Source organism: Macaca thibetana, chromosome 15 (assembly GCF_024542745.1).
Source record: "Macaca thibetana thibetana isolate TM-01 chromosome 15, ASM2454274v1, whole genome shotgun sequence".
Taxonomy (NCBI): domain Eukaryota; kingdom Metazoa; phylum Chordata; class Mammalia; order Primates; family Cercopithecidae; genus Macaca; species Macaca thibetana.
Window position 1 is genome coordinate 81,562,581 of NC_065592.1, and position 27,418 is coordinate 81,589,998.

A 27,418-nucleotide genomic window follows, 5' to 3' on the forward strand; every position below is an offset into this window, starting at 1 on the left:
CTATCTCCCATTGATGAGCAGCGAGAGTGATACCAGGTCTCCCGTAGCCAGGTCCTTCTGTCTCGAACTTGGCAGTGTCTCCTGGGTTTACCAAGAGCAACAGCTCTGTAGCAGGACAAAGTTTCTCCACAGGGCCCTATACTGCCACAGAGTCCCCTGAGGCCTTTCTGGCCAGCTGGGGCACAACACTGTGGTCACTGGGCAGGCTTCTGCCTGGAGTCAAACCTTTGTCTAGAGCAAGTAGGCGACCGCTGCCAAGAGCGTTGGGGGCAGGCTTAGATCAGTAGGGAACTCAAACACTCTCAGAGCTGCCCCGGCCTCCTTCTTTCCTCTGCTTAATCTTCCATGGCCTCAGAGTGCCCACCCTTTCCTCCGCACATGCTTAAACACATTTTAAGTCATTGTGGTTCCAGTTTTAATAGATGAAGCCCAAAGTACGTGAGAAGGCAGAATAGGAACAGCCAACCCAGTCTGGGGATTCAACCAAAGAAAGCTTTCTGGAAGAAATGAAGCCACAACTAGTCAGCAAGGAAATTAAAATACACTTACACGGTGTATATTATGTGCTGGATGTTACATGTGCTAAATGCTTTCCATGTAATAACTGGTGTAATTTTAAAAACAACTCTATGAGGTAGGCATTGTTATTAGCCCCGCTTTACAGAAAACTGAGGCAGAGATATTGACTCTTCCAAAGTCACACAGCTAGTCAGTGATGGAGCCGGACTTCATTCCCAGGCAGTGTGGTCTCACAGTTCATGCTACAGAGTGGGATGGGTGTATCAGCAGGTGCAGCCTGGGATCACGTGAACTACTCTCTTCAGCTGCTGTCAGCTGACTGCTGTATCCCAACACATCATACCCAGTGTAGTCACTACCAAGTTCCCAATTCTGATGTGAGGGGTGTTCCTTCCCTAAAATTCCAGAGCAGAGATGACTGATATTACCCTCACCCAATGAATGGTCAAGCCACACTTGTCTTAAACCAGCTCCTGCCAAGATTCTGAATTCTGTGCAACACCTCCTTGCTCATGTGTTCCCAGGCAAGGGAACTGCTAGAATCCTACAACTCTAGGCTCATAGCAGAAACAGCATAAGATCAATTTCTACCAACAGTAATAGGGAGTGGTGTTCCCTCACATAAGGAGTTCAAAGTTTTTTTATTTCTTTTTGTTTTTTTGAGAGACAGAGTCTCGCTGTCGCCCAGGCTGGAATGCAGTGGTGCCATCTCGGCTCACTGCCACCTTCGCCTCCCAGGCTCAAGCGATTCTCCTGCCTTAGCTTCTCAAGTAGCTGGGACTACAGGTGTGCACCACCACACCCAGCTAATTTTTGTATTTTTTTTTTTTTTAGTAGAGATGGGGTTTCACTATGTGTTGGCCAGGCTAGTCTCGAACTCCTGACCTCAGGTGATCCGCCTGCCTCAGCCTCCCAAAGTGCTGGGATTACAGGTGTGAGCCACTGCACCCAGCCTTAAAGTTTTTATTTCTTAGGACTGAGAGTACTCAAAGATTCCATGAATTGTTATATATATGCAAGTTGTTTGGGAAGGGCATTCGATTAAGTGATTTTAATTTCGGCTTTAACTATTCAGTAGCAGGGGTTAAAAATCTAGGACGAATCACAAGCACAAGGGAGGGCCTCCCCAGCTGGCCCACCAGAGCCAGGCCCCTTTCCTCTGCTTCCCACAGCAGGACTCAGGAGCCTGCTTTCCTTTCTTTGTGGTGTTTTCCACCGCTCACTCCAGCCCTGGGGTCCCTGTACCTTCCAGACAGCCTGTCTTTCAGTCTCACTGTTTTTCCCACAAGGATCACTCTTCTTGAAGAGGCATTAGGAATGGAAAAAGAAGGACAGATGGGAGAGAGGAAGGGAGGGAGGGATGCTATCCACCGAATGTATATACATTATGGCATTATTTATTCATTTATTTTGAGATAGAGTCTCACTCTGTCACTTAGGCTGGAGTGCAGTGTCATGATCTTGGCTCACTGCAACCTCCACCTCCTGGGGTCAAGCGATTCTTATGCCTCAGCCTCCCGAGTAGCTGGGATTACAGGTGCCCACCACCATGCCCTGCTAATTTTTGTGTTTTGAGTACAGACAGCGTTCCACCATGTTGGCCAGGCAGGTCTTGAACTCCTGGCCTCATGTGATCCACCCACCTCGGCCTGCCACAGTGCTGGGATTACAGGCGTGAGCCACCATGCCCGGTTGCATTTATTATTTAAAACAAGCCCTTGTGGTCTTAGTCTAGCTGTATGAATGATGGAACAGAGGTTCAGAAAGGTCAGTAACTTGTTCACAGTCACGACGTCTTAAACAGTAGAGGTGGGATTCAAACCAAGTCTTTCCCCTGTGTCATGGGGTTGGTATGACTGGGGACACACAGGAATGGGTGAGGGTGTCTTCGAGGTCTCATGCTGGGTGAACCAGGAGGTGGATGCGCAGAAGCAGGAAAAGGCGAGGGGCACTGCAGCTGGGGTTGGGCACATGGGTTATTTCCAATAGATACTGCGTTGTGCCAGAGGACAGGATTGGAGTGATAGATTTGATGACTTCCAGTTGAAGGTAATAGTTTAAACCTAGTAGTGAATATGTTCTGAGGATGAATGACTCTGAGGAGAGATGGCTAGTTTGGGCTGAGCGGGGTGAGTCTAGAAGAGCCACACTAAGCTTTATTAACTCTTTGGTAATTCTTTTATATCATGTAATCTGCTCTTCTTACAGTGTATTGGTGGGGCATCTGAGTAGCAAATATGTAAAGATATTATTTACGAACATATTAAGGAGGAGAGAAATGAAATGCTTTTTTCAGTAGAGCTAAAAAAGCAAAAACAAAAAAATTGCTGTTTCCCTAACTCTTCTACTTTTAGTTAAAGCTCTTTCCAGCTCCTGAAAAGCAGACCACACCCTATAAAACAGACTGTACAGGGCATTAGTTCATTTCCATTTTTATACTTCCAAAGCACAGTAACTGTTAAAACACCCAGTGAAGAAGCATGGCCACTGTCTTTCTCCAGAAGAAATAAAGTAGAAATATTCGTTCAAAGGAAATGTCAGTCTGATCTGTGAAGTTTTATATTCAATTTTAATCATCCAGAAAGAAAACCTGAGCATCCTGACTTAAAAGCTTTTTTTGGATCATGTATATTTAAAAACATTTTTTAATTAGATAAATGATTTTTAGTTAATAGTTGCAGTTATAAACAATTTCTAGAATGCTAAGGGAATTAACCCAATATATGCATATTTCTAAATAATTTCTAGAATTATAAAGAAAGTGTCATATCTGGAAGGGGCATGTTGGTTAGATATATTATTTCCTGTGTTATTAACCTTATGTACAATTATGAGAGATTCCACACAAAGATGACAATTTTAAAAAATGAATAAATAAATTAGCAAGTTGAACAGTCTAATTTATGGAAGAAAATCAAATTCTAATATTTACTAAGGCAGAATTATTTTCCTGATGAAAGACACAATTTTAATTTTATATGAAATCATCATAGATAAGAATCACTGTAAGAGCTGCATGTTAAGCGCACCAAAAATTGCAATAAAATGAAACTTTAAAACATCCCATTTGCAAAATATCATGTCACTTTTCACTGCAGGAGAACGGCTTCCAATGGGTAACAAGTTTAAGTTGATTTTTTCTTGTTGTTAGCTCAGGCTTTGTTTCTTATTTGAGAGTACTGTATAGTAATTTTTATCATGCGTCATCAGAAATACAGTTTGTTAGAACAATGACTCTTGTGTAAGTGTAATTACATCTTCCTGTATGATTAAATGAGGGCTATATGGGACCTTTACTCAGAGGTGGCAGCTGTAGCCAACCAAGTTCAGCCTATAAAAGAATTCCTGGGACTAACTGGTACTAATTGTTTGCAGAACAACCAGTGGGAGTAATATTCATGAATACTATGGAAATGAAATATTCCAAGACCAAATGGTTTAGCCCTTGTTTTTTTATTTTATTGTGGTCAGATTATATTAATTGCATAATCAGGCCAAGTGAAGTGGGAGCTCTTGGTCTTTTGTTGTTTTTGGAAGAAAACTTCGCCTTCATCTCTTCAGTCCTCTCATAAACAGGGAAATTGAGGCTTAGGGAGTAGTTGAAGGGTTATTTAAAGTCACCAAACTTTAATATACCCTGTCAGATTTTTCAGTACACTCTACCATATACATGACTATATCAGTTTGTAAATAATATACCTTATTACAATTTAAAATATATTAGTTCTCAAGGTAAATATTATGAATATTTAAAACACAAACATTCTTTTTTTTTTTTTTTTTTGAGACAGATTCTCTCTCTGTCACCCAGGCTGAAATAAAATGACACGATTATAGCTTACTGCAGCCTCGAACTTGTGGGCTCAAGTGATCCTCCTTCCTCAGTCTCCGAAAGTGCTAGGATTACAGATGTGAGCCACCATGCCCAGCAACACTCAAATTTTTAAAACATGAGAGAAGAAAAGAGGAAACAGATGGCTTAATACTTTCTTCCCACATCCCAAAGATTGTTGGTACGTGCACCTCACTTTGGAGATTTAGGTCATTTAGATGAAAAGAAACTTGCTAATGAGGAAAGAGAACCTATAGAAGTAGGGTTTAAGATTTAGGGGGATGGGGAAGGGTTTGGAACACTCACTTTGGACATGTAGGTTAATCACAGTTAACATAACATAATGGCTCCCCTTCTATTTTGCTTCCCTTTATGTATGGGTTTGTTTAGACAAAGAGCAGCATGACTCTTGTATGTTACCATAGCACATCAAATAGAAAAAAAAAAAAAAGCTTGAAGAAGTTGGTGAGGAAGGAGCTATGTAAGTCAGAACTCTCAGAGTGACAGAAACTCAACTAAAATTAAATTTCACAAAAGTCAATTTATTAGCTTTCATAAAATGATAACTGGAATCTCCTAGGGTGACAGTGGCCTCCGGCATAGCTAGATCCAGAAGCTCGCGTGATGTCATGACATTTCTCTTGGTATAATATAATATAATATAATATAATATAATATAATATAAAGAGCCCTCTCCATGTGGCGGGGCACATGACTACTATCAAGAGCTCTAACTTCCTATCAGCCTTGGTTAGCAAATCCAATGGAAACAGGACATTGCCCTCCTATAGTCATATGTTCATCCCAGGGAAGACTGGTTGACCCGGTATGTGGATCATGTGTACTATGGTCCATTGAGTGGGCCACCATGATGGGTGGTCTACCTTTACCCATGGACAAAGGGTAAGGAAGCTCTTCAAAAGCAAGAGGAGACTTTAAAAAAATGGAGATGAAGTAGATTCTGAACCTCTCCAATCAATATATTTTCATGCTGGCAGGGATTGCACATGTTGGGTTCTAGAGGTATTTAAAAAGATGTTTTTAATAATAATTTTAAAAACCCACCAAATTGCCAGGCGCGGTGGCTCACGCCTGTAATCCCAGCACTTTGGGAGGCCGAGGTGGGCGGATCACAAGGTCAGGAGATGGAGACCATCCTGGCGAACATGGTGAAACCCCGTTTCTACTAAAAATACAAAAAATTAGCCGGGCGTGGTGGCGGGCGCCTGTAGTCCCAGCTACTCGAGAGGCTGAGGCAGGAGAATGATGTGAACCCGGGAGGCGGAGGTTGCAGTGAGCCGAGATTGCACCACAGAACTCCAGCCTGGGCGACAGAGCCAGACTTTGTCTCAAAAAAACAAACGAACAAACAAACAAAAAACCCCACCAAATTATTTCTTAGTTAATCTTTGCTATTGACCCAAGCAAGGAGTTTATAGTATTTAGAAATGCATTGCTATAAAATGACAACTGGAATTCCTCCCTCATTTGTCAAAGCACAGTCTTTTAGAGAGAGATATATTTGTAGAAACAGCAAATCTGCTTCTGATTTTAGTTCATCCAGCAGCAGGCAGGCTTTTTGGACCAATTATTACCAGACCTTGAGATAAATCACCTCATGAGCCATTAGTTCTTGAAGGATTAGCGGCCTCAAAGATTTATGTGCGGATTAATTGGAGTGTACATTAGATCGCCGTGTTTAAAACCGCAGTCATTCCTGCAAATCATTTTCATTAGTGCTTTATTCAGAATTATGTAGCCTTGTATAATGCTGCCATTGCAGGGAAATCTGAAAGACATTCTCTTTATTTGTGGTCTGCCCCCCATCACCACCGTTGTGTTTAATAGATCTAGCTAGGGCTACATAGAGAACATCCAAAGGAACAGCAGCTTCCAGTAAAGATTAGTTCAGTTGCTTCAGGTGAACAGTGACTGAAATTTACAGGACCTTGTATCGAGAGAGACAAGATGAGGTATAAGAAATATATCGGTATTCTGGAAGCAGCAGTTGGTATTACCCCACTTAACAAAAGAGAACTTCTACCTGAGAGCAGAAGACACGTGAACCTTTGGCAACAACCTGGGTAAGCAGTGGAAGCTGGAAGCTTCTCGCTATAGATGTAAATACTTTTTGGCTGTTGGGAGGGGGGGGGGGGGGGGGGCAAGGGGGGGGAGGAAGGGGGAGGGAAGGGGGAGGGCAACAAGGGGAGGAGGGGAGAGGAGGGAGGGAGGGGAAGGGGGGGAAGGGGGGAGGGGAAAGGGGGGGGGGGGGGGTTGGGGACCCAGATAGAAAAAAGGGTCCTCTGTCTTGTGGAGATAATAAATGAGTTCTTCATTAAGAACTTGTTTTTCTTGGTGGAGATGGAACTCCTAGACTGATTTAAAAATAGGAATGAAATTGTGGGATAGTATTCTAATACCCAATTAGATGAATAATGGGTGTGTCTAGAGCCCATTTTTACAATCTAGATATTTAATTTTCTGATTTTGAAAGTTTTTTTTTACATGGCTTACAAAGGTAGCAATTCTTAAGAACGAAGAAAATACGCCTTATTACTATAATGTTTTTCAACAATACAAGTGTTTTTCTGATTAAAGTGTATGTGCAGACTATGTTTCGGGGAAGTACTTTGCTTGAAACAGCAGTTTTTCATTCCACATCTCTTTCTGCAGTCCCGCTGATTGACCACGATGCAGAAAGGTTTAGAAGTTCTTTATGCAGAGCTACAAGCCTTAGTTCTAACTTCCTTCTCTGAAGTCTTTCTTTGGTGCTTTTGACACATTAAAGACAAGTTGAATTTACGGTGCCTGTATGGTAGACAGTATTTTTAGGATCTGAATTTAATTTTTAAACTGAATGAGTCACACAGTAGCATGTACTGATCAACTTGCATCTGTGTAGCAAATATTTCTTTTCAATAATTAGACTGTCACTAGCTTATTTTTTATCATATGAACAATGTACATTCATTATAGAAGATTTAGAAAATACAGAAAAATAAGGGGGAAAATTACTCATTGTTCTATCTTCTCACGAGAACTACTAGAATAATTTAGGTCAGTGGCTGTCTATGGGGAGGTGGAAATAGGGAATTTGGCTCCCCAGGGGACAGTTGTCAATGTCTGGGGGCATTTTTTTGTCGTTATAGTCCAGGGGTTGCTATTGGCATCTACTTGGTAGAGTCTGGGGATACTGCCCGACATCCACAATGCACAGGACAGCCCCCTGCAACAAAGAATTATCCAGCCCACAGTGTCAACAGTGCCACTGGTGAGACATTTGATTTAGATAGATTTTCTTCCCATCTGTAAAAGGATGCATTTTATTAGAAGAAAAATAAATATTTCTTTGGGAAATCTTAAGGATGCTTTAGAATGGAATTCTGAGGCAACATTTTAAATTATCTTATTATTATTCTACTGTTATTGTCTTGAAAGTAAATGGAAGTATGTATATGCATGGAGCGGGCAGGGGGTATATAGAGACTCGATCAGCGTCCACATAGGTTAATGCTGTTCAGCCGGGGCTGTGGAAAACATTGTAATGACTACATTGTGATTCTCCAAGTAGTCTCTCGAGATTGGGCATGCTGTAGCCTAGACCTTAGTCTCAGAATGACAGAAGTTTAGAACTGGGAGGACCTTTGCCAGCGATGGCAAACAGGTTTCATGTGGAAGGCAGGTGCCAGCTGATGGTTGGTGCTTGGAGTATCTAGCTAGGAGGACCCTGAGGCCAAACCCGGGCTTAGAGGGAAAGGAATATCGCAACTGATTAGGGATGTTTGTTCTGAACCTATGATTAGGGAATAGGGGAGATGCAACCTGTGACCTATATATTTGCCATTCCTAAATTCTAGTTTAGTGTTCGAATTTTACAAGTGGGAAACTCAGCCTCATTGGAGTCATCCTGATCAAGGGTCTGGCTCTCAGACAGAAACGGGATGTTCTTAGTTTCTGCCTCAGGGTCTTTCATAAAGAGATTCGCCCTAAACAAGCTCACATGATTCAGATGTACAAGTTGATTGCTAGATTATTAATTTTTGTTCGGAGATAACCTCTTCTAGCAATTGGAATAAGTACCCTAAATAGACCTAAATAGATCTCTGCCTCTCCTCATTTCCCCAAATCAAACCAAACAGAAGTCAAGTTATTACAAAGTGGCCCTTAATAAGGGAAGTTGAACGTGCCTTTTTTTTTTGAGAGAGAGAACGTTTCCTTAAGCTGGATGAAATAGCATTGGATCAGAGGACAAACAAGATCTTCCTTATACCTATAATACTCCGAGTTCTGTGAATACACAGGGATGAAATATTATTTCACTGATCTCTCTCTCTCTTTTTTTTTTTTTTTGAGACAGAGTTTCGCTCTTGCTGCCCAGACTGGAGTGCAATGGTGCGATCTCGGCTTATGGCAACCTCCGCCTCCCGGGTTCCAGAGAGTCTCCTGCCTCAGCCTCCCGAGTAGCTGGGATTACAGACATGCGCCACCATGCCTAGCTAATTTTGTAGTTTTAGTGGAGATGGAGTTTCTCCATGTTGGTCAGGGTGGTTTCGAACTCCTGACCTCAGGTGATCTGCCCACCTTGGCCTCCCAAAGTGCTGGGATTACAGGCATGAGCCACCACACCTGGCCCTTTCTTTCTATGTATTTATTTATTTTTATTTTTTTGAGACGGAGTCTTGGTCTGTCACCCAGGCTGGAGTGCGGCAGGGCAATCTCAGCTCACTGCAACTTCTGCCTCCCAGGTTCAAGTGATTCTCCTGCCTCAGCCTCCTGAATAGCTGAGATTACAGGTGCGTGTCACCACACCCGGCTAATTTTTTGTATTTTTGGTAGAGACAGGGTTTCACAGTGTGATCTGCCTGCCTCGGCCTCCCAGAGTGCTGGGATTACAGGTGTGAACCACTGCACCCGGCCTCTTTCTTTAAAGAAAAAAAAAAAAATAGGGAGAGACTCTCGCTGTATTGCTCAGGCAGGAGTGCAGTGGCTATTCACAGGTGTGACCTCACCATTGATAAGCCCAGGAGTTTTGACCTGCTCTGCTTCTGACCTGGGGCCAGTTCACCCCTCCTGATTAATCTTGCACTTTCTGATCTTCCTGATGGCTTTTAGTCCCAATACCTCCCCTCTCAGCAGCTGTTAAAGATATCCAGCAGTACGAGAGTAGGTTATTGGCTGAGCTTCTATGGAAAGAAGTTGTCCTAGGAGCAATTTTAACCAGAAATTTCTGTTGGCCTGGTTGACTAGATAGTGAGGCTGATTTTTTTTTTCCCAAGAACTCTGTCTCATTCATTCTTTTCAAGAAGTATTCTGATTACTACAACATACATGTAATACTGCATAGTTTTTAGGAACAGCTGCTTTTGCATTTTAAAACACAACTGAGGCTGGGAACAGTTGCTTACGTCTGTAATCCCAGTACTTTGGGAGACTGAGGTGGGCAGATCACCTGAGGTCCGGAGTTCGAGGCCAGCCTCACCAACATGGTGAAACCCCATCTCTAAAAGTACAAAAATTGACCGGGAGTGGTGGCGGGCTCTTGTAATCCCAGCTACTTTGGAGGCTAAGACAGGGATAATTGCTTGAACCTGGGAGTCAGACGTTGCAGTGAGCCAAGATCACGTCACTGCACTCCAGCCTGGGCAACAGAGCAAGACTCCCTCTCCAAAAAAAAAAAAAAAAAAAAAAAAAAAAGCCACAATTGGAAGTCAGGTTATAATCCAGTATTTAAAACCTCAAGAAATTCATTCATTCTTCTCGTGCTTCCCCCTCTGTAATACTTTTTTTTTTTTTTTTTTTTTTTTTTTGAGATGGAGTCACACTGTGTCACCCAGGACGCTGGAGTGCAGTGGCAGGATCTTGGTTCACTGTAATCTCTGCCTTCCGGATTCAAGCAATTCTCCTGTCTCCACCTCCCAAGTAGCTGGGACTACAGATTCCACCATGCCTGGCTAATTTTTATATTTTCAGTAGAGACGCAGTTTTACCATGTTGGCCAGGCTAGTCTCGAACTCTTGACCCCAAGTGATCCACCCGCCTCGGCCTCCCAAAGTGCTGGGATTACAGGCATGAGCCACCATGCCCAGCCCCCCTCTGTAATACTTTTTCTTGCTGTCTGCAAGCAAGGATGTGCTTGGGCTTCTATTCTGCAAACTGTACAGTTGCATGATTGGCCAAAACGAACAGCTACCAACCGACAATTGACTGAGTGTTGCAAGTTCATTGAAACAGAGAGTGGATGACTTATACATGTGCATATTTGCCCATTGCCCAGCACATGGTAGGTGCTCAGGAAATATTTTCCAGTGCTAACTCTGTTTCAGTATAGCCACAAATGAAGAAAGATAGAATAAAAAGAATTGATACCCAAATACTAAAATAAAATACTCAGCCACCTATGAATCTTCCTTTTGAAATCTGTAAAGTTTTTCAGCTTTAACTCATGTTACCTGACAATTTTACATTATCTGTCAATACTATTGAAATCCAAGAATATATTTGATTTCTTTCTGCCAAGTGTTCTCTTAGTTTAGAGGCCCTATTCAATAATAGTGTATTTTAGAAACAACTGATTGTTATTGGGGGTTTGTATACATGACAAAACTCCCTGGATTATTATAGAGAAAGTTAAAGTCAAGATGCCTTAGAAATGCAGAAAACTGCTTGAATTAAAAAGCAAGCCATTTTTATAAAAGAAATAAGCTCTCTTTGGAGCTGATATCTGTAGAAAAGTTTGCATATGAAGCCAAAAGCATAACCAAGCACCTCTCGATTTGTAAGCCATTTATTTATCTTTGGAAGTAATAATAGAAACCATGTATGGGCTGGACTCTAATCCCGTTGCTTGCTTTGTAGGATGTCCAGATGGCCTAGCTTTAGCCTTTGCCTGCATTTCCTGCTGATCTTCGGACAAGGGAAATGTGCCTCCCGCCTGTACAAATAAAATCGACACCATCTTTTCTTTCTACTTCATCGTGTAGGGAGTAGAGTGTTTTGCACAGATGTCACAATATCACTTTGTCTAGCAAACAGAAGAGTATGTCCAGAACTGGTGAGAGGCTGCATTCTTCCTCCCACTGGAAGTTTTTCCTGTGACTGCCCGAGTGAAGCTGCCTTCACAAGCTCAACCCAGAAAGGAGCTTGCCTCCTTGTGGTATTTGAAAGGCACATGCAGGCTTCATAAGAATGTGCAGAAGGGGTATTTCTTGGGTTTCTTGGTCTTAGGGGTAAAATGAGAAAGTATTTGCCATCTTTCCTGCTGGTGAGCAACCCATAAATATAAACACAAGCCTAGGCCAGGCGCGGTGGCTCACGCCTGTCATCCTAGCACTTTGGGAGGCCAAGGTGGGTGGATCACTTGAGGTCAGGAATTCGAGACCAGCCTGGCCAACATGGTGAAACCCTGTTTCTACTAAAAATACAAAAATTAGCCGTCCGTGGTGGCACGTGCCTGTAATCCCAGCTACCTGAGAGGCTGAGGCAGGAAAATTGCTTGAACCCAGGAGGCTGTGGTTGCAGTGAGCCGAGATCGTGCCACTGTACTCCAGACTGGGCGACAAGTGAGACTCTGTCTCAAAAAACAAAACAATAAACACAAGCCAGTATTATAAATGCCATGAAAAACAAATTCCCCCTTACTTTAAAATGTTTTCTCTGTAGTATACTTTGGAATGGTAAATTTTATGTTATGTGTATTTTACCATAATAAAAAAATTTTTTCCTTTTTGTTTTTTGAGACAGAGTTTCACTCTTGTCTCCAGGCTGGAATGCAGTGGCAAGATCTCGCCTCACTGTAACCTCTGCCTCCTGAATTCCAGCGATTCTCCTGCCTCAGCCTCCTGAGTAGCTGGGATTACAGTGCCCCCCACACCACACCTGGCTAATTTTTTTTTTTTGAGATGGAGTCTTGCTCTGTCGCCCATTTTGGAGTGCAGTGGCGTGATCTCGGCTCACTGCAAGCTCTGCCTCCTGGGTTCACGCCATTCTCCTGCCTCAGCCTCCCGAGTAGCTGGGACTACAGGCGCCCGCCACCACGCCCGGCTAATTTTTTTGTATTTTTAGTAGAGACAGGGTTTCACCATGCTAGCCAGGATGGTCTCGATCTCCTGACCTCGTGATCCGCCTGCCTTGGCCTCCCAAAATGCTAGGATTACAGGCGTGAGCCACTGTGCCTGGCCTAGCTAATTTTTATATTTTTAGTAGAGGGGGTTTCACCATGTTGGCCAGGCTGGTCTTGATCGAATTCCTGGCCTCAGATGATCCACCTGCCTCACCCTCCCTAAGTGCTGGAATTACAGGCATGAGCCACCGTGCCCAGCCTAAAATATTTTGTTCTAGCTATTTCCTCACCAGCTGAATATTTGTTTAACCTGAAAGGCGAATTCTTATAAGATCTTGTTTCTCAGAGTGATCCTTAGGTGAACTGGTGATACCAAAGTTTAGGTGGCAGTTCACTTTCTCCATTTTTTGAAGACTGAAAACATTAGGGGCAGCAATTCCATTATTTCTGAGAGAAATGAAAACATATATCCACATAAACACTTATACAACAAGTGTTCATAATGGCCAAAGAGCAGAAACAACCCAAACCTCCACCAACTGATGAATAGATAATAAAATGTGGTATATCCATACAATGGAATATTATTTGGCCATAAAAATAAATGAAGTGCTGATGTATGCCACATCATCAATGAACCCTGAATACATTAAGCTAAGTAAAAGAAGGCAGTCACGAAAGGTCTCATATCATATGAGTCCATTTATATGAAATATTCAGAATAGATAAATCTATAGAGTAAAAAATTAGATTGGTGGTTGCCTAGAGCCAAGAGGCAGGGAGAGAATTGGGGGATCAGGGAATGATGGCTAAGGGTTATGGGGCTTCTTTTGTGGGGGTAATGAAGATATTCTAAAATGAATTGTGGGCCGGGCGCGGTGGCTGACGCCTGTAATCCCAGTACTTTGGGAAGCCAAGGTGGGCGGATCACCTAAGGTCGGGAGTTCAAGACCAGCCTGACCAACACGGAGAAACCCCGTTTCTACTAAAAATACAAAATTAGCCGGTGTGGTAGGGCATGCTTGTAATCCCAGCTACTCAGGAGGTAGAGGCAGGAGAATTGCTTGAACCCGGCAGGCGGAGTTTGTGCTGAGCCGATATCACACCATTGCACCCCAGCCTGTGCAACAAGAGCAAAACTCCGTCTCAAAAGAAAAAGGATTGTGGTGACAGTTGCATAACTCTGTGAAGGTACTAAATGGATCGTGGTGACAATTGCATAAGTCTGTGAAGGTACTAAAAGTCATCCTAAAAACAAACAAATTGTATGGTATGTGGACTTCCGTGCATTTCCCAAAATCTTACCATGCAGGGAATGAGCATGTTGGATTTTTAACAACACCGTCTTTTCCAGGGTGCGAAGTACCACATTACCGTCATCTCCCTGTGAGTGGGACTGGTACCCCGGCTGCAGCTCCAGACGAAAGTACTCCAGGAAGCACAGAGCTGTGCCAGTACACGGCCCACGTTGCCAGGTATTTGCTTATTTTATCTCTCATCAACCTAGTTACTGGTCTCCCCCAAAATTTGTTCTAAGAGTTACCGTTTTCACATCCTAGAGGTAGTCTGAGTTACCATTTTCGATGTTGCTGATACATACATTTTCATAGAAAATTTAATGGTAATGTCCTATTTACCAAAGAGCAGAAACATCTTACCTGAATTAATGGACCGAATTGATAGGTATAACTTTGCCATGGATGGTGAATGCTTATTGAGGATGACCTTCCTGGCATATAAGTACAACTTCTGTGGTTCAAAATAAATGCCTCAGGCCGGGCGCGGTGGCTCAAGCCTGTAATCCCAGCACTTTGGGAGGCCGAGACGGGCGGATCACGAGGTCAGGAGATCGAGACCATCCTGGCTAACACGGTGAAACCCCATCTCTACTAAAAAATACAAAAAACTAGCCGGGCAAGGTGGCAGGCTACTGCACTCCAGCCTGGGGGACAGAGCGAGACTCCGTCTCAAAAAAAAAAAAAAAAAAAAAAAAAACCAAAATAAATGCCTCAATTGGCATTTGGTGCTGATGATGTCTGGGATTGGAGGTCATTTTAATAGGTTATGTTTTTTCATTATTATTGAGGTAGTAAAATTATATAACAGTGGTAAGCACTTTGATGAAAAGATAAAGGACATCAGTCACGCTGGCTTCTAAAGATTAATTATGTCCAAGCTTTTAGTGAAAGAGCTAGGAGCGAGTATTATCTATTTACTGATTCACTTTTAAGAATGAATTAAATGAGATTTACAAGGTCTTAAATCTTGACAGATGTGGGATGCATTTGTTTTTTGTTACACTTTGACCTCAGTTTATAGGCCAGTCCATGGCTAGCTGGAATGGGGTTGGAATTTTTTTCATGTGCTTGTTTTATAATGACTGTCTGTTGAAACTGGCAGCCCCTACCCGAGTGGATTCCAGATAAACGTGTGAACTGGAGTTTAGTGGAGTGTGAATGGCACACTCCGGAAGAGCAGATAGTCGTTCAGATCCTAGTCCTGCTACCTTCTAATTGTGTGATCTTGGGCACATGTCTTAATGCTTCTGAGCCTCAGATCCTTCATCTGCAAAGGGAATGTCGACATGAAACTAAATGAGTTAATGGGCCCAGCAAGTACCAGGCCCATGCTAAGGCCTTTCTCAGTGTCTAGTTGTCCAAATGAGGACATTTAAGTGGGGGAAGGCCTCATTTTCCACTGAATTAACAGGGCTGGATGTGGGTTTTGTTTACTGAAATGTTCTCTCTGGAGCTCTTAAAGGTCCCAGCCAGGCAAGGCAGCTCACACCTGTAATCCCACTGTTTTGGGAAGTAGAGGTGGGAGGATCGCTTGAGGCTAGGAGTTTGAAACCAGCCTGGGCAACATAGTGAGACCCTGTCTCTATTTTTTTTTTTTTCCCTAAGACGGAGTTTTGCTCTGTCGCCCAGGCTGGAGTGCAGTGGCCCAATCTTGGCTCACTGCAAACTGCACTTCCCAGGTTCACGCCATTCTCCTGCCTCAGCCTCCCGAGTGGCTGGGACTACAAGCGCCTGCTACCACGCTTGGCTAATTGTTTGTATTTTTAGTAGAGATGGGGTTTCACCATGTTAGCCAGGATGGTCTCGATCTCCTGACCTCGTGATCCGCCCACCTCGGCCTCCCAAAGTGCTGGGATTACAGGCATGAGCCACCGCCCCCGGCCGACCCTGTCTCTATTTTTAAAAAAATAATAATAACTTGCTGGGCATGGTGGTGTGCTCCTGTAGTCCTAGCTATATGAGAAGCTGAGGTGGGAGGATCGCTTGAGTGCAGGAATTCGAGACTGCAGTGAGCTATAATTGCACCACTGCATTCCAGCCTGGGCAACAGAGAGACTCTGTCACAGCGACAAAAAAAAAGTCCCAAACATGAGAAGACAGATACCTGCTCAGACTCCAGACATTGTTTTCCTTGGCTGGGCATGGTGGCTCACGCCTGTAATCCCAGCAATTTGGGAGGCCAGTGTGGAAGGATGGCTTGAGCCCAGGAGTTTGAGACCAGCCTGGGCAACATGGCGAAACCCCATCTCTGCAAAAAATACAAAATATTAGCCAGGTGTGGTGGTGCATACCGATAATCCCAGCTACTCAGGAGGCTGAGGCACGAGAATCACTTGAACCCAGGAGGTGGAGGTTGCTGTGAGCTGAGATCGTGCCACTGCATTTTAGCCTTGCGATAGAGAGAAACTGTCTCAAAAAAGAAAAAATTGTTCTCCTAAAATCTTTAAATTAGATTTCTAGATAGGATCTGTTGATTATTCAAATAAATTGGCAGGGTACTGTAGAGTATGGCAAAGAGAGATTGGAGCTAGCATTGTCTGTTGGAGGAAAGGCTCTTTCTCACTCTAGCCAGCCCCTCCTGATAAGTACCTCCCTTGTTCTGGTTCCCTGTACCTGCACTTCGAACCACATGCCTTTCCAACATCAATTAGATTGCCTAAGTCAGTGCCTTACTCCAGAGTTCTTTCATGTGTAAACACTGAAGCTTGGCTTCTGGGACGAATTAGCCTTGGGCGGGCATGAGTGATGAGGATTTTTTTCCCAGGCATCTCACATCGCCCTAGTTTCAGATCCAGCGAACACTCATTAAGGGCCTTTTATGTACCAGGCAAGGGGCAAGGTGCTTTCACACATATTGTTCCTCCTCACAACAACCCTAAGAGGAAGGTATTACTAGCTCCCTTTTGTAAATAAATAACCTGAGATTCAAAGATTTTAAATGATTCCCTTGTGGTTGCACAGCCCCTGACTTCCAAGTTCAGTGAGATTTCTGTAACAGCTGATTTCTACACTAATTCTACAGAGCTTGAAGACTTAACTCCTTAACTCAGACAAGTAAAAAGGTTTCTCTCTAAGGCCAGTTTCGATCAATTGCTAGGTGGCTGTCTAGAGTTAAGGATTTGCAAGTGCTGCTCAAGTTTGTTGAGCAAGAATGTTGTGATCCATTGGCAATGTCCGGTGTGGGTGGAGCAGGTGTCTGCAAAGCTGCTCTGGACCTGAGGTTTCTAATCATCAGCCTCTACTCATTCTGCCCTCCTCTGCCATTCTAGAGTCTCCTCTGATGAGCACTATTTGCCTGAGGCTGGATTTTTGCTACTTTAAGGGGCTTTGATTATCACCTTTCTGATTTGGCAGAATCATCTTTGCCTTCAGAAATAATGCTAAGGCTTTGGGAGGCTGAGGCAGGAGGATCGCTTAAGCCTAGGAGTTCAAGATCAGCCTGGGTGACATAGCCAGACCCTGTCTCTAAAAGAAAAAGGAGAAGGCCAGGCACGGTGGTTCACACCTATAATCCCAGCACTTTGGGAGGCCGAGGCAAAAGGAGTCCTTGAGCCCAGGAGTTCAAGACCAACCTGGGCAACATAAGGAGACCCTCTTTCAATTTTATAATTATATTAAAAATTAATAATAAATAAAAAGAAAAAAGAAAAAGAAAAGATGCTAATAGTCTGGTGAAGAGCTTCATTTTCTAGATATGAAGTCTCATTGTTAGGCAATTTAGATATCTTAAAGTTATCACTGACTCACCCCATCATATAAGCTTAGAAAAGTGAGTTGAGGCCGGGCTCAGTGGCTCACGCCTGTAATCCTAGCACTTTGGGAGGCCAATGAGGGTGGATCACCTGAGGTCAGGAGTTCCAGACCAGCCTGGCCAACATGGTAAAACCTTGTCTCTACTAAAAATACAAAAATTAGCCTGGTGTGGTGGTGGGCGCCTACAATCCCAGCTACTTAGGAGGCTGAGGCACGAGAATTGCTTGAACCTGGTGGGCCAGAGACTGCAGTGAGCCGAGATGGTGCCACTTCACTCACTCCAGCCTGGGTGAAAGGGCGAAAGAGTGAAACTCCATTTCCAAAAAAAAAAAAAAAAAGAAAAGAAAAGTGAGTTGAAGATGAAAGCTTGAAACTTTTACTTCTGTGCACCTGGGAGCCCCTCTATACCTTCTTTCCCTCTAGGGGCTCCTCGGTTTACAGGAATTCTCAGGGAAATCACTCCAGCAGCCAAACTTCCGTACTGGGATGGACAGACCCAGAGCAGTGACACATCGTTATCACCTGGAGGGCGTGTTAAAACAGGGATTCCTGGGCCCCGCCCCCGGGGTTTCTGCTTCAGGCAGTCTGGGGTAAGTCCCAGGAATTTGCATGTCTGGTTTCCACTACTTCGACGACCACTAACCTGGAGAGTACTTGTAATGGCTGGTTTAGAGCATGGACTTGTTTACAGATGGTGTGTGTGGCCGGTTTCTCTACCTGTGGTGAAGGGATTCTTTCCTCAAATATTTAATGAGCATCTCACACTGTGCTGCTGACGGAAATGTAGAGGAATATGAAGCTTGTCCCTGGTAGACTTTGGAGCCTAATTTGGAATCAGTAAATTGCATTGCTGTGTGTAAAGTACTGCCCTCACCCCCTTAAGTGGATGTGGCATAAGGCCTGAAGCAGTGACTAAGTCAGGGGAGTCTTCCTGGGGCAGGTGATATTTGAAAGGAAACCTGAGGATAAAAGGTTATTGGCAATGTGCGCTTATGGGGGAAGAGAAACTCAGGGAGCACAGCCTGTACATTAAAGGGTCTGGAGATACTGCACTAGGTGAGAAGAAAAGGTCTGTGTTTGTTCTGAGAATTCCATTGTGACTCCTATATGTAAACCAAAAAGTATCAGAGACAAGTCTCAATCAGCTTAGAGAGTTTGGCCAGGCAGGGTGGCTCACGCCTGTAATCCTAACACTTTGGGAGGCCTGAGGCCAGCAGATCGCTTGAGGCCAGGAGTTTGAGACCAGCCTGGCCAACATGGTGAAACACCATCTCTACTAAAAATACAAAAATTAGCTGGGTATGTGGTGTGCGCCTGTAATCCCAGCTTCTTGGGAGGCTGAGGCACCAGAACTGCTTGAACCTGGGAGGCAGAAGTTGTGGTGAGCCGAGATTGCCACTGCACTCCGGCCTGGGCAACAGAGCAAGACTCTGTCCACTCCCCGCCAAAAAAAAATTTTTAGAAAGTTTATTTTGCCAAGGTTACAGGACATGCCCATAACACAGGCTCAGGAGGTCCTGACGATATGTACCTAAGGTGGTAAGAGTACAGCTTGCTTTTATACATTTTAGGGAGACATAATACATCAATCAATACATGTAAGATTTATAACCAACTACATTGGTTCTATCTGGCAGAGCAGGACAACTCAAAAGAGGTGGAGGGGCTGCCAGGTCGTAGGTACTCTACTCTAGAGGTACCTAGGGGCTGCCAGGTCATAAGTACTGCTATTCTAAAGCCTCCAAGTAACAGGCTTTAGAGAATAAACTGTAAACATTTCTTATCAGACTTAAGGTCAGTGTTGATGTTAATATTGGAGGGGTATGATGGGGCATGTCCAACCCCCACTTCCCTTCATGGCCTGAACCAGTCTTTCAGGTTAAATTTCAGGGTGCCCTGGCCGAGAAGGAATTCCATTCAGATGGTTGCAGGGGCCCTTCAAATTTTATTTTTGGTTTATAGATATGAAAGGAAGATGCAACTATATGATGATAATGATGAAATGTGGGTGCTCACTGTGTAGTTGGTGCTGTGCTAAATATGTTACTTGCATTGTCTTATTTCTCATACCCATCCCATGAGGTCCAACTCTAATCCCCATTTGTAGTAGTTTGCTGAAGCCACAGTAACAAAGCACCATAAACTGGGTGGCCTAAACAGAAATTAACATAAATTATTGTCTCATGGTTCTAGAGGCTAGAAGTCTGAACTCAAGGTGTCTGCAGAGTTGGTTTCTTTTTTTTTTTTTTTTTTTTTTTTTGAGACAGTCTCTGTCGTTCAGGCTGGATTACAGTGGCATGATCTTGGCTCATTGCAACCTCTACCTCCTGGGTTCAAGCGATTCTCCTGCCTGAGACTTTTGAGTAGCTGGGATTACAGGCACACACCACCATGCCTAACTAATTTTTGTATTTTTAGTGGAGACGGGTTTCCCATTTTGGCCAGGCTGGTCTTGAACTCTTGACCTCAAGTGATCCATCTGCCTTGGCCTCCCAAAGTGCTGGGATGACAGGCATCAGCCACCATGCCTGGTCCTTATTCTTTCTTACTTTCTAACGACTTAAAGTCAAACATGTTTTCCAAACAGAAATCAGAGTGTGTGCTTCTTTACTCATGAACCAACAAGACAGAGTGCTGGTCATTTGGCCTATCCTTGGAAATCTGTGATGTCTGGACATCTTAAGCATAGGATATAGATGAGTAATACTCAAGCTAGGTTCTGAAACATAATTTAATTATACTTCTGCATGTTTAAAAGAATTCAGAACCTAAAAATTAAAAGCTGACCCAGAGGCAGGCACCGTGGCCGGCCGGGTGCGGTGATTCACTCCTGTAATCCCAGCACTTTGGGAGGCTGAGGTGGTGGATCACCTGAGGTCAGGAGTTCCAGACCAGCCTGACCAGCATGGTGAAAACCCATCTCTACTAAAAAACAAAAACAAAAACTTAGCTGGGCGTGATGGTGCACGCCTGTAATCCCAGCTATCCCAGCTACTCAGGAGCTGAGGCAGGAGAATCGCTTGAGCCCAGGAGACAGAGGTTGCAATGAGCCTAGATCCTGCCACTGCACTCCAGCCTGGGGGACAGAGCAAGACTTTGCCTCAAAAAAAAAAAAAAGAAAAAAAAAAAAAGAAAAGAAAAGAAAAAAGAAAAAAAGAAAAAGGAAAAAAAAAAAAAGCTGACCCAGAGCCCTAGATCTCTTAACTTTTTACAGCCAAATCTTAAAAGGCTTCTCTGTGTTTTTTGTTCCTTTTCCTCACTATCACCTGCCCTTCTGACACTTTCTCCTCTACCTATGCCAGAAACTTACAGACCCAGTAAGTGGTTTCAGGTGTCCTATGGGCTGGGCACAGCACTAAATAAAAGCTCTTGCCTTAGAAGGAACTGCAGTCTAATTGGCAATCGGTAGTCACGTTGCTGTTTAAAGGAAGCGTATTCTTCTTCTTATTATTATTTTTAAGACAAGGTCTTGCTCTGTTCCCCAGGCTGGAGTGCAGTGGCATGATCATAGCTCACTGCAGCCTCCATCCCCTGGCCTCAAGCAATCCTCCTGCTTCAGCCTCCCAAAGTGCTGGGATTATAGGTGTGAGCCACTGCATCAGGCCAGAAGCTTATCTTATGATTTCCATTTCATCTGATAAAATTGAGATGAAGAATTTGCTTCTAGTTCCAGCTGGAATGGGGAGTTCTCCACTCACATCGGTTTTGATTCTTCACTCATATCAGTTGAATGGTTGATGATAGAACTTTTCAGTTCAGTCAAAATTTTTATTCATTTAGAGGTAATCTGATTGTGTAGTGAGATTAGGCAATCCCCTTGGGCAGAATTCACCACCCCCCTCCATCAAAATTATTTGATATTTGAAAAAAACAGGCCGGGCACAGTGGTCTATGCCTGTAATCCCAGCACTTTGAGAGGCCGAGGTGGGCAGATTGCTTGAGCTCTGAGTTCAAGACCAACCTGGGCAACATGCTGAAACCCTGTCTCTACAGAAAATACAAAAAAAAAAAAAAGAAAAAAAAAAAAGCTGGGTGTGGTGGCAGGCACCTGTAGTCCCAGCTACTTGGGGGTGCTGAGGCAGGAAGATCACTGGCGACCAGGAGGTCCAGGCTGCAGTGAGCCAAGATTACGCCACTGTACTCCAGTCTGGGTGACAAAGTGAGACCCTGTCTCAAAAAAAAAAAAAATAGTGATGTTTGAAAAAATATACACAATTTTTATTATAATTATTTCTGTTTGATATTGATATTTGAAATATAATTATTGATATTCAAGTAATCAAAATATGCATATATAAAATTATTTTTACTTCACATCTTAAGACTGGTTACTTAAAATAATTAACTCTGTCAATATACTTTGAAAGAGGCTTCGTAAATTGTTAAAGTTAAATTTGTCTCTTCTGATAGCTGTAGCTCAGCAGAATAAATATGGCAATAGTCAGCTGGGTGCAGGAGCTCTTGCCTGTAATCCCAGCACTTTGGGAGGCCAAGGTGGGCAGATCAAGAGGTCAGGAGATCGAGACCATCCTGGCTAACACAGTGAAACCCCGTCTCTACTAAAAATACAAAAAATTAGCCGAGTGTGGTGCAGCGTGCCTGTAGTCCCAGCTACTCGGGAGGCTGAGGCAAGAGAATCGCTTGAACCCAGGTGGCAGAGGTTGCAGTGAGCTTAGATCATGCCACTGCACTCCAGCTTGGGCAACAGAGGGAGACTCTGTCTCAAAAAAATAGAAATATATATATATGGCAATAAAGAGGGATGCTTTCCCAAGACTTAGAACAAGAAATCAAAATACTTTTTAGCAACTGAAGGATGATTCAAGCAAAGGCAGAACTCTATCAAGAAGGGAGAAGATATGTAAAAAATAAAATGTCATTGGGAAGAATAGCTAGGATTGGCTCTGGAAAAAATAACAGAAAAACACTCTGCTTATGTGATTCAGTGTTTACAATGTGAATCCGAAGGATGTCTGAATCTTTTGGAAATAAACTTGGATTGACTTGTTTAAAAACTTAGATCATGTCTCAGTGACAGAGCTCAGCAAAAAACCAAAACAACAACAACAAAAAAAAACAAACAAAAAAACAGAAACAAACAAAAACTTAGCTTATGACTTTGGAGGTAGGAAAAGCTGAAAGCTCCCTACATCCCTGAAATTAAATGAAAGATTTCACTCTTGTGTTTAACCTGGCCGTCAGATCCTAGGTTAGCAAACAATCTGATGTACCTTCTACAAACCTGATTTTATTCATTATGACTCCCCACCTTGCTTGCTTTCCTTCACTACTGTAGGAATGTGGAAAAGTTTAGCTGGATGTAGTCCTGGCCTACCAGCAAGCACTCCCAGAGATCATGGGACAGAAAGGCTCAGAGACCAAAACCAGGTGTTACATCACACTATTCACTCAACTTGAAAACACAGTGAAAAGCAAGGGGAAAAAGATGGTGTATTAGTCTATTTTCATGCTGCTGATAAAGACATACCCAAGACTGGGCAATTTACAAAAGAAAGAGGTTTAACTGGACTTACAGTTCCACATGGCTGGGGAGGCCTCACAACATGGCAGAAAGTAAAATGCACGTCTTACATGGCAGCAGACAAGAGAAGAGAGCTTGTGCAGGGAAACTCTCTTTTTTAAAAGCAAAATGCACGTCTTACATGGCAGCAGGCAAGAGAAGAGAGCTTGTGCAGGGAAACTCTCTTTTTTAAAAGCATCAGATCTCATGAGACTTATTCACTATCCTGAGAACAGGATGGGAGAGACTTGCCCCCTTGATTCAATTACCTCCCACTGGGTCCCTCCCATAACTCATGGAAATTCAAGATGAGATTTGGGTGGGGACACAGCCAAACCATATCAGATGGAGACTAACATAGGTAGGTGAGGATACAAATGGGGTGAGAGATCCACACTTCTGGAACCCTGTGCTTGCAGTGTCAGCTTTCCCTGCTAATGGTGTGGTCACAAAAACCAAAGTTAAGATTGAACAAGGGGCTTCAACAGATGGGAAGTATCTGAAAGTCAGCACATGTATACTCAGTTGGAGGGATGCAAGGCAATATGCCTGCCAATAGTTGTAGGTCATCAGTGATCTGTGTTTTTTCTTTCTTTCTTTCTTTTTTTTTTTTAAGATGGAGTTTCACTCGTATTGCCCAGGCTGGAGTGCAATGGCATGATCTCGGCCCACTGCAACCTCAGCCTCCTGGATTCAAGTGATTCTCCTGCCTCAGCCTTCCAGGTAGCTGGGACTACAGGCGTGTGCCACTATGCCCAGCTAATTTTTCTATTTTTAGTAGAGACAGGGTTTCAACATCTTGGCCAGGCTGGTCTAGAACCCCTGACCTCGTGATCCACCTGCCTCGGCCTCCCAAAGTGCTGGGATTGCAGGCGTGAGCCACTGTGTCCAGCCTGATCTGTGTTTTATCCACATTTTGGGGTAGAGTATATGTGGGGCCAGAACTGAACATGACGGATGTCACCGATGGGTGATCAATTAGGAATGACATAGCTGTCAATCTGGGGGTAACATGAGCTGAGCACTATTATATATTATTAATATTTATGAAGTGTTTATTATTAACAATGTAAATCATAATCTAGAAAAATATTTTATATATAATTATATATTATATAAACAGTATATAATTGACTGGGTATGGTGGCTCACGCCTGTAATCCCAGCACTTTGGAAGGCTGAGGTGGGTGGATAAGCTGAGGTCAGGAATTTGAGACCAGCCTGGACAACATGGTGGAACCCCGTCTGTACTGAAAAATACAAAATTAGCTGGGTGTGGTGGTGCATGCCTGTAATTCCAGCTACTTGGGAGACTGAGGCAGGAGAATTGCTTGAACCCTGGAGACAGAGGTTGCAGTGAACCAAGATCATGCCATGCCACTCCAGTCTGGGTGACAAGAGCAAAAACTCCATCTCAAAAAAATAAATAACAGCATATAATTATACAAATTATATTTTATAAAATTGTATTATATATAATAAACATAATTTTATATTATATATGAATATATATGCCTTTATATATTATATATAAATATACATAAAATATATAATTTTGTATTATATATTATATATAAAATACAATAAGTTAAATATTTATTAAGTTTACTATTAAGTAAATATTATAAGATTTAAAATCTCATTCTTCCATTTCTTTGTGTATATATAAGTAAAACTCTCATTTGTTTCATTCTTTTAATCTATATTTAACACACGAATATTCTATTCTGTTTATCTTTAACATATCTTACAGGTTATTATCTTACATGTCTTACAACTTCCTGTCTACACTTAACACATCTTATGAATTCTGCGTGAGTCTTACAAGCTACTTATTTCCTCGTTATCTATGCTAAATAAATCAGGAGTTTCATTCATTTGGTTTATAAGTGTCCTCTATACTAGTTTGAAAGATAACTTTAAGCCGGGCGCGGTGGCTCACGCCTGTAATCCCAGCACTTTGGGAGGCCGAGGCGGGCGGATCACAAGGTCAGGAGATCGAGACCACGGTGAAACCCCGTCTCTACTAAAAATACAAAAAATTAGCTGGGCGCGGTTGTGGGCGCCTGTAGTCCCAGCTACTCGGGAGGCTGAGGCAGGAGAATGGCGTGAACCCGGGAGGTGGAGCTTGCAGTGAGCCGAGATCGCGCCACTGCACTCCAGCCTGGGCGGCAGAGCGAGACTCCGTCTCAAAAAAAAAAAAAAAAAAAAGAAAGATAACTTTAAATGAAAGTATTCAGCCAATTCTGGTATATTCATACAAATGGAATATTATGCAGTTAGAAAAAAATGATGATATAGATCTAGTTCATGAAACAAATAGTCAAACTCTATTCTTATGTAGAAGTAAGTTGCAAAAGAGCAAATCTGGTATATCCCAACTATATACCCAGGTATCTAAGTTGTGTACAATATGTGCCTACTTATCTGTGCAGAGATACCTGGAAAGGGGCTCGGTAGTTGACTCTGGATGGTGACATTTTAGTTGCACTTTACCACTTTTTGGTGATCTATTTACAGTATAGTTTGAGTGAATAAACAATTATCACTTACATTAAAAACTGAAATCCAAATGTGTGTGTGTTTGTACAAACATCTATGTAAATAACATAAAGAGAACTGTAAGACCAGACGCTTTTCTTTTGAAAACTGTACACAACATTTTGCAAATAATTACTTTTTAAAAAAGTATCTTTATTTAAAAATATTTTTAGCCAGGTGCAGTGGCTCAGGCCTGTAATCCCAGCACTTTGGGAGGCCAAGGCAGGGGATTGCCTCAGTTCAGGAATTCAAGACCAGCCTGGGCAACATGGCGAAACCCCATCTCTACCCAAAATACAAAAATTAGCTGGGCATGGTGGTGCATGCCTATGTTCCCAGCTATCTGAGAGGCTGAGGTGGGAGGATCACTTGAGCCTGGGAGGCAGAGGTTGTGGTGACCTGAGATTGTATCATTGCACTCCAGCCTGGGTGAGAGAGTGAGACCTTGTCTCAAAAAAAAAAAAAAAGAGATGGGGTTTCACCATGTTGCCCAGACTGATCTCAAACTCCTGAGCTCAAGCAATCCATCCACCTCAGCCCTCCCAGAGTGCTGGGATTACAGGCGTGCGTGAGCTGCCGCGCCCCGCTGCAAATACTTTTTTTTTAAACTTCAGAATGTTTGACCGGGCGCGGTGGCTCAAGCCTGTAATCCCAGCACTTTGGGAGGCCGAGACGGGCGGATCACGAGGTCAGGAGATCGAGACCATCCTGGCGAACACGGTGAAACCCCGTCTCTACTAAAAAATACAAAAAACTAGACGGGCGCGGTGGCGGGCGCCTATTGTCCCAGCTACTCGGGAGGCTGAGGCAGGAGAATGGCATGAACCCGGGAGGCGGAGCTTGCAGTGAGCTGAGATCCGGCCACTGCACTCCAGCCTGGGCGACAGAGCGAGACTCCGTCTCAAAAAAAAAAAAAAAAAAAAAAAACTTCAGAATGTTTTACCTGACTTCAAAATTGTAATCTTTCTGTCTTGTGTCAGAGAAATGTAACAATGTCCCTTTAGCAGAATTTCCTAAACCTCTCCCATGATGAGAATCACCTGGGTTGCATGTGAAAGCTTTCAGATCCCAATGCCCTTCTCAGACTGTCACTGAATTGGAATCTCTAGTAAGGGACCTAGGACACTTTTTAAAAATTTTTTTTGATGGAGTCTTGCTCTGTCGCCCAGGCTGGAGTGCAGTGGCCGGATCTCAGCTCACTGCAAGCTCCGCCTCCCGGGTTCATGCCATTCTCCTGCCTCAGCCTCCTGGGTAGCTGGGACTACAGGTGCCCGCCACCATGCCCGGCTAATTTTTTGTATTTTGAGTAGAGACAGGGTTTCATTGTGTTAGCCAGGATGGTCTCGATCTCCTGACCTCGTGATCTACCCGCCTTGGCCTCTCAAAGTGCTGAAATTACAGGTGTGAGCCACCGCGCCCGGCCAGGCCACTGGTTTTAACAACTGCCTCTGGTGATTTTTATCATCAGTGAAATTTAGGACACTGTCCTATAGAACCATAAATTTTATGAGCCACATTTTCAATTTTTATTGAACATCTCCTGGAGGTGCCTTTTCCAGGCCAGTTTCCTTTGTTTAAAGAGGCCCATGCAAATTTTCATGGCTACCCTGGAAAGCTATTTGCAGGCTTTTCCTAAGGCCACTTTCAGATCCGAAAATACTTTGTGAATCTAAGAGACTCTTCAACAACTTTAATCTGTGTTGCTCGAGGATCCTGAATTCTTAGAGCTAGCGGATTCTGGTGATAAGTTTTTTAAAGCAATTCAGGAGTAGTGCACAGGGCCCTCTGGTTTCCCCAGAGTATTGGGCAGTCCCATGGGCCTTGCTCACCTTAGATTCCCTCTTAGAGCCGCTGAGAGGAGTGCCTTTTTTTTTTTTTTTTTTTTTTTTTTTTGA

General features: G+C 43.3%; 1 protein-coding gene across 2 annotated transcripts in view; it reads left to right on the forward strand.

Moving 5' to 3' along the window:
- The window catches only part of TJP2 (tight junction protein 2), a 140,821-nt gene that overhangs the window by 18,110 nt on the left and 95,293 nt on the right, over positions 1 to 27,418 (forward strand). For both annotated transcript variants that reach the window (XM_050761226.1, XM_050761232.1), the window contains exon 2: positions 13,765 to 13,885. The gene's annotated coding sequence lies outside the window, so the exon portion shown is untranslated. The remainder of the gene's footprint in view (positions 1 to 13,764; positions 13,886 to 27,418) is intronic.